This window comes from Sorghum bicolor, chromosome 6 (genome assembly GCF_000003195.3).
Source record: "Sorghum bicolor cultivar BTx623 chromosome 6, Sorghum_bicolor_NCBIv3, whole genome shotgun sequence".
Classification (NCBI taxonomy): Eukaryota; Viridiplantae; Streptophyta; class Magnoliopsida; order Poales; family Poaceae; genus Sorghum; species Sorghum bicolor.
In genome coordinates this window covers 25,663,227-25,671,810 of record NC_012875.2, presented here as the reverse complement: position 1 = coordinate 25,671,810, position 8,584 = coordinate 25,663,227, and positions in this window count along the sequence as shown.

The window sequence follows — 8,584 nt, the reverse complement described above, 5'->3', positions numbered from 1 at the left end:
CTCCCTTTACTGCAGAAAGCAGCAACCCTGCTCCAGTGTCCAATGGTCTTCCATGAAGATTGGTCTTCCCCACCTCTTCCTGCTTCACTAGGGTTTGTGGGTGACCATGGTGAGTTGGATTTCGCCCTTCACTGAATGATTTTAGTGTTTAGGTAGAGTTTGGCCATGGGAATAAGTGGATTAGTGAGGGAGAAAAGTTGTTGGAATGTTGTTCCTCGGATTTCAGACTGACAGTTTCTGCAGATTTCCTTGGGGAAGAAATCAAGACAACATAGAAGATGAAATAGGTGTTTTCGTCAACTACAAAGTTGTAGAGGACCTTCAGATCTACTAGCTCGTGAAATATCATGATTTTATCCCATCAGGTTTGAGAGTTATGAATTTTCAAAGTTTGCTGTCAGGTTTGAACTGCATGCTGTACAGATCTGAAGTTTGGTGTGTTTTCGACCATGTTAGTTCGAAATTAGATTTTGCTGATAACTAGGAAATTGTAGTGTTTTTCTTGAGCATTCCAAATTGTTAAAGAACAATAGTTTTGGTTAGTTTGAACTCCAGTTATGTATTTCTGAAGTTTATATCAGTTTTCTGTCCTAGTTGTGCAGTGGTGCTTGTTTGTGTTTGTCTTCAATCTTGTCTACCTAGGAATCAGGCCTATGCTATAATTAGAAATCTATAGAGAATTTCCTAGACTTTCTAAAATGCTAAAGAACATAATTTGTCATAGCCTTTATCTCCCTATATGTTTTCCCTAAGTGATTGTACTACTGCTGTCCTAAACTTTCAGGTTTTGCAATTGCATAATGTTAGCTATGTGCATACCCTCACTGGAGTGTATTTCTTATATGCAAAAAGGGATGAAGTATGGTTTCGTTGCCATATTATGGTGATATTGTGGCCTGAGAAATACTAACATAGCAATGTGTTTACCGAACATGGTGATCTTTAGTTTTATCTTGCTCTCACATGTTTTCTTGCATAGCAATTTGTCTTTTAATAGAGGTTGCTATGATTATTCAAATGGCATAAAAAGAGTTTATTTAGGAGTGTCCACTATGTTTTCTGGTGTTCTTTAGATTTATGCAAACTGTTGGTAACAATGGTTTTGCTCAAAAGCATGTTTGAAACATAAGTTAATAATTAATTGTTTGCAATTGTTGTTTCTGGACAGTTTGTGGAACTGTTTGGATTACAATAGGTAAATGATGTCTTCTGGGAATCTTGTTTATAGCAACGTTGTAGATAATTCACCTATCTAGCTGCTGTTAAAATTTGGTGGTAATTGGTTATGTGGTTTGTATGTTATGGCTGTTTAAAGTTGGGTTTTAGAAATGGTTGCTCTCTGTCCTGTTAGGACCTGATTCAGTAATCCTAATATTTCGACCAGCTTAAGTTGAGAATTATGCTTTGATGTCTAAATATCAAATGTATATAAATTCTTAAGCTTTCCAGAATGTCTTCTTGCATGTCTTTTGGAGTTATGTAACTCCAGTTATGATTTAAACAAGAAGCTGTTGTGGGCTGTCCTAAAAATGATAGATTGCTTTTATAGTTGTTTGCTTGGTATATTGCTATGTGTGATATTTTGTGATCGAATGAGCTCTTGATGTTTATAACAAAGTTGTTCACAATTTAGTAAGATTTCTAGAGAGTCCATAATCATAATTTGTGGACATGTGAAAATGATGTTATAACTGTTTAATGTGGCATGACAGGTCTTGTCTATGCTTTGGACAGAGATGTCTTCATGGGGTTAATTGACCTTGTTAACTATGAAATCATCTTAAGATGATAATAATAAAGTTGTAGGTAACTTTATAAGATTTCTACGAAGTTAATAATCATGTTTGTTGGAGGTCTACAACTCCAGTTATGCTTGTTTAAAGTGTCTATCAGTTTTCCACCTATAATTGTACCCTACTGTTTGGGGCAACATGAGCAGTCCTGATTGTGCAATGAATTTCATAGTATAAATTATGTTTGCTGTGAAACTTGTCTATACAAAAGTTGTAGATAACTCTTTCATATAGCTTTTGTTAGAGGTTCATATCATTTGGACAAATGGTTTCTGAGTTATAAGGGTATTAAGTTTATCTGTCAAAATGCTTGATCTCTGGAATTCCTGGACCGGATTCTGTAAATATGTATGTTTGACTTAGGTAACTTTCTAATCATGCTAAGATGATTAAATATGAATTGTATATAATTTTATAAGCTTTCCATAATGTCTTGTTGCATGGATTTTGGGTCTGTAGAACTCTGGTTATGATTTATTTACTCAACTGTTGCATGTATGTCCAGAATTGCTAAAAATGCATGAATGCTTGATTAACTTACATTGTGTGTGGTTTTAAGTGACTCATGTCTTGGTGGTGTTAATTAGTGTTATGTGATCCTATGAAACATGTGTTCATGCACTTGCATCTTGCATGTCATTTAGGTACGCTAGATGAACCACGTGAAGGGCATGACGGTGGACCTATCGGGATGATGGGAGGACTACACAAGTGTTGTGAACTTGGATGCCGTCAAGATGGCGCAAGCTAACTAATCTGACTCGGTGTCACATTCCAGGCAAGCCCCGGAGCATTATAAGCCTCCTACTTTTGAAAGTGAATGAGTATATATATGTTATATATGTATTGTTGCATTAAGTATAGGAGTTGGATGAAACTCTCGCTGCATATATATACCCTTCCTTGTCCAGTATATATATAACCTGAATCCTAATTAGTTAGGATCATGTCTATGCTTAGCCATGCTTAGCTCGGTAGAAGCCAGGTGATTTCCTGTCACCTACAGGATATAGGTGGATTCCGGATCACGGTTGGCTATATTTGCTATCGTGGAAAAGAACCATGTGTTAATAATATGAAAGGAGACCGGGCGGGATGATGATAGTGACGCAACAAGGCATGGAGGTCTTGGGTGCGGATCTATCCCCGTCTGTGTCGGTTAAGGACCGATCGTTGTACGTCCTCTTGTCATGTTGAACGCATGCCTAACACTTAGTTGGCCGGATAACTCGTTCCGACCGCGAAGCCTAGTAGTATGACTCAGGCCGGAAGACCGACAAGTATAAAGTGCGCACTACCGGAGGAAGTGCGGTGTGCGGGGGACCATTGGCGTAAGTCCAAAGGCAGGTGAGTTAAAATTCCTGACCTCCCTGGCAGAGTGGTAGCCCTGGGAGTGCGGCGCTGATCGGAACCGCGATTCCTGAGTCGTACCAAAGGTGACCCGTTGGCTCTCCGACGGGGGATGCTTGGGTGAGTGCTAGGAATACCCCTCCAGCTGGATAGGAATCGATTCGAATCGCCGTCTCTCCCGGATAGTGAGAACTTGACAGAGCAGCGGCAAACGTAGCATTCACTAAATAACTTAATGGTTCTATGATGATGATGATGATGATCACGGCCTTGATAAACCTGATATGGTTATTATTGATTGATATTAATCAAGTGATTGCTATAGTACAGGTGCTAATCTAGTTGATAGGTTAATAAGAATTAAATGGATGCTAAATAAGAAAGGTTTAACTATTTATACTTAAGCTTTTTATGCAAAATGTTGTCCAACAAGCTCCACTTATATATCAGCCTTGCATAATCCTTGGTGTCATTTATTTCTGGTTTATGACGGGTAAGTCTAGCTGAGTACATTCTCGTACTCAGGGTTTATTCCCACTTGTTGCAGGTTGTGATGTATCATAGCTACTGCAAGATTTGGATGACTCCTGCTTTAGGGAAGGAGTAAGATCATGGGCATGATCCTTCCTACTTACCTCATCTATGATGCTTTTGTTGGAATGGACCATGGTACTGGCATGTATTTGAAATAAAAGTGATATTGGTTTCAAATTACTTTGCTTCCGCTATTGTAAACTTGAGTTGTAATAATCTTATCGAACTCCGATATACTTGAACTACTTGTGAAATGCATGTAACGTGTGACTTGTTATGTTGAATCACTACGATCTTGGCTTGTATGTTGGTTGGTTTGAAATCCCTCGTGATTTTGTTGGACTACCGGAGTTATATGGGCTCAAGTATGATAAATTGATCGCTTCAGTGATTGTTTTTGTACTTGTGCTCTTATAATTTGGACGGTTCCGTGACAGTTACAAGGATCGGGTTCCTAATATTTATAGTCTAAGGTCCTAGTCTCATGTCCTAATACGACTCTTTCCTCAAAATGGTAACCTGGACTTTGACTTTCCCTTTCTTAATTGAACCCGACATGTTCCCCTTGTCTTGCCTTGTTCCGGCACCCTTCTGATCGACTAATCTTGCCACGCCTCTCGTTTAGTCGATCCACTCATCCGGATGTCCCTCCTTCTCCGAAGCAAGCCCACTGGCCACTTCTTGACTAGCCAAAATTTGGAATTAACACATGCCCCCCAATTAACACATGTATATATAAAGGTACTTAATTATGGGTAGTAGGTGCAGCCACGTATACATGTTTGATGTATATGTGGGTGTATTCCAAATGGGTAGTGTGCTGCGATATATGTTTGGGGATATATATCGGAGTACCTAGCTTGAATGTAGATGATTAGACTTTCATTTCTACACATATACTCTTGTGGGGTTGGGCTGAAATGAATTTTCTGCAGGTACACTAACAGCGAAACGTGTAGATCGTGTAGCTACGTATAAAGAGAGTACGTATGTATGCCACCGACTATACCGCTAGAATTTTATTTTTCTAGGGATGGTAAGGACGTATGGAATGCGCATGCATCATGTCCCTGGAGATGAGAGAAACCATACTAGGATATAGCTCTAGCCCCGCCATGAGTGTCATGCTGGCGGTACTTAAGCTGTACTATGTATGCCAAGACACCTACATAGAAGCCATGCTAGCGCTTCAGCAAGCTCAAGTTGGGCAGCACAAATTGCGCAAGCGTGTGCGCAAGCACCGCAAAGCCTTTAGTGATGCACAAGCTAAAATTCAAAACTACCATACCGCTTTGCAAGCCCGCCGCAATCAAGATGAAAATGCAGTTAGAGAGCGCAATGAGGCACAAGCGCGCATGATGCAAATGACTAGAGAGCGAGATGAGTCTATGCGCTTGGCTGAAAATAGAGAGGCTGATAGAGTTAGAGCTTTGTTCCACGCCGAGATTAGAGAGGAAGAGCTGATCCATAGGATTGCTGAGCTACAGTTAGATGTCCATCGTCTGAATAATATCATAAATCCTATTCCACACCCTGTCCCCGTTAATCATGAAGAGGACCCTAGTGAGGAAGATCAGGATGATGGTATAGTCTCTAATGAAGAGTCTGAGGAAGATTTGTAGTTTGGCAATGTTTTCCAAATTTATGTACCAGTTTCCATCTCTTTATATAATGGGCATGTAATCCGAATTTCCAGTGAGACTCTATGTATTTGGCCATGATGCCTTCTTGTAAGACTAAATTTGAGACAATGACCTTGTGTAACCTTATGCACCCGTATGTGATGCTCCATGTTTATGTTGAGCTTAAATAATCTCCAGCAATGTCTTCAATCCTTGTGAAATGTGGTTGTGAATGATCGCGAGAATAATCAGTGTCGTGGATGATGTCCCCTTGTTGTACATAGATTATTGTGCCTTGTATTATGTGAATTTACTTCATTAAATTCCATACAGCATCAATTGAGATTCATGGCAATTATATCTGTTATCCTAAACGGTCACTTGGTATGCCTTGTGCAGATGGCTCGCAACACTCGCTCCGGCCACAATGAGGTGCAACCACCACCACCTTCCTCCCCCGCCTACGCCTGCTGAGCTCCTGGCAACTCTTGTGGAGGGCCAGCGGATGCTAAATGAAGCTATGCAAACCATGGCACAACAGAACCGGGGTGGTCGCCATGCCCGCCAAGGCGGAGAAGCGAATCAGTATAGCAACTTCAAAGATTTCCAGGACACAAAGCCGTCGGTTTTCAAGGAGGCCTCTCAACCTCTAGAAGCTGATGAATGGCTCAATAACCTTGAGCAGAAGTTCCGCTTGTTGAGGGTGACCGAATAGCTGAAGGCGGAATATGCAGCACACCAGTTGGAAGGCAAAGCAGGTGCCTGGTGGAGCCATTATAGGACCAGCTTGCCTGCCAATGCTGTTGTAACCTGGGATCAGTTTAAAACTGCTTTCAGGAACACTAATATTCCACAGGGCTTAATGACTATCAAGCATACCGAGTTCATGAACCTGACTTAGGGCACTAAAAGTTTGACTGAGTATCTTCATGCTTTCAATAACTTGTCTCGCTATTCTACTGAGTTTGTTGATACTGAGGCCAAGAAGCTTGCTAGTTTTAAGAGAGGACTTTGGCCCAAGCTGTCCAAGAACATGGCTGGTAACAAAAGTACCACCTTCAATGAGTTTGTGAGTGATGCGTTGACCCAGGAGAACTCCAATGCTATATATGCTGCCTCCAAGAACCGCAAGAGGGCCTATGAAGCAGGTGCTTCGCAGTCCAAGGCTCTAGTGACAAGTAAGCTGGCCTACCGCCCACCTAATGCTGTGACAAGGTATAGGCCGCCGCAGAAAAAGCCCAATGTGAAGACTGGAGTTCGCAAGTCCTTCACAGTTGCTCTTCCCAGAGGTGCTACAGGTCAAGGGAGCCCCAAAACTCCCCCTGATAACCGCCCTTGCTTTAACTGTAAACAAGTTGGTCACTGGGCAAGGGATTGCCCTTATCCAAAAAGGACTTCTGCAGCTGGGGTTACTACTCGTCCTGGCCGAGTGCACTATACCACCATTGAAGAAATCCCCGAAGGTGAAGCAGTTACGGCTGGTATGTTTCTTGTCAATCAACACCCTGCAGTTGTCTTGTTTGATTCCGGAGCTTCACATTCTTTTATGAGTCAAGCATTCACATCTAAGCATGGACAACATGTAGTTGATCTTGACAAGGGTAAATATTGCATTAGTGCTGCTGGTAATCAAATCTCTACAAATCAATTAGTGAGAGATGTACATATTGCCATTGAAGGGCGTAGTTATTCAACAAATCTTGTGATTCTACCTGGCTTGGGAATAGATGTTATCCTAGGAATGAAGTGGATGAGTGACCATGGAGTGCTAATAGACACCTCAACAAGGGTAATCATGTTGAGGGAGCCTGATAGTAAAGAAGCTTTAGTTCAACTTCCTAGAAGCGACGACATCCGTCACGCTGCTAATGCTATCAGACCACTCACTATGGCAGAGATTCAGGTAGTCTGTGAGTTTCCGGATGTCTTTCCAGAGGATCTGCTCGAGTTGCCTCCGAACAGAGACATAGAGTTTAAAATTGATCTCATTCTAGGTACCGCATCTATCTTTAGAAGGCCATATCGAATGCCACCCAATGAGTTGGCAGAGTTGAAGAAACAATTGCAAGAACTCCTAGAGAAAGGTCTTATTCAGCCTAGCTCTTCTCCATGGGCTTGTCCGGCTCCCTTTGTCAAGAAGAAGGACAAGTCTCTACGTATTTGTGTAGACTATCGTCCACTGAATGCCGTGACTATCAAAAACAAGTATCCCCCGCCTCTCATTGATATTCTGTTTGATCAATTAGCCAAAGCTGAAGTATTCTCGAAGATTGATCTGAGATCCGGGTATCATCAAATCAAGATCCAACCTGAAGACATTCCTAAAACGGCTTTCTCTACCAGGTATGGGTTGTATGAGTATCTAGTCATGTCCTTTGGTCTGACTAATGCCCCTGCTCATTTCATGTACCTGATGAATTCGGTGTTCATGTCTGAACTAGATAAGATTGTGGTGGTGTTCATCGATGACATCCTGGTGTATACTGAAAATGCCCAAGACCATGAGAAGCACCTTCAAATTGTACTCACTCGCTTGCGAGAACACTAGCTCTATGCCAAGTTCAGCAAGTGTGAGTTTGGCTGAAGAAAGTGCCTTTTCTAGGCCATATTTTATCTGAAGACGGTATTTCTGTTGACCCATCAAAGGTGTAGGAGGTTCTAGACTGGAAAGCCCCGACTTCAGTGCATGTGGTTCGAAGTTTTCTCGGTCTAGCTGGATATTACCGTCGCTTTATTCCAGACTTCTCCAAAGTAGCTAAGCCTATGACCAAGCTACTGCAGAAAGATGTGAAGTTTGTATGGTCTCAGGAGTGTGAAGTCACTTTCACCGCTTTATGTCATTTGCTGACCACTGCTCCTGTTTTGGCACAGCCTGACATTGAAAAGCCATTTGATGTCTTTTGTGATGCATCTGGCACTGGCTTAGGCTGTGTACTTATGCAAGAAGGCCGAGTCATTGCCTATGCCTCTAGGCAGCTGAGGAAGCACGAAGTTAACTACCCGACTCATGATCTAGAGTTAGCAGCAGTTGTACATGCATTGAAACTCTAGAGGCATTATCTGTTGGGTAGTCTATGTCACATTTATACTGACCATAAGAGCCTCAAATATATCTTCACCCAGCCTGAGTTAAACATGAGACAAAGAAGATGGTTGGAGCTGATCAAAGATTATAATCTTGAAGTGCACTATCATCCCGGCAAAGCCAATGTTGTAGCCGACACTCTTAGCCGGAAACAACATGTTAGACCTCTCCTAGAGGAAGGTTTCAATCTATTGCATCCT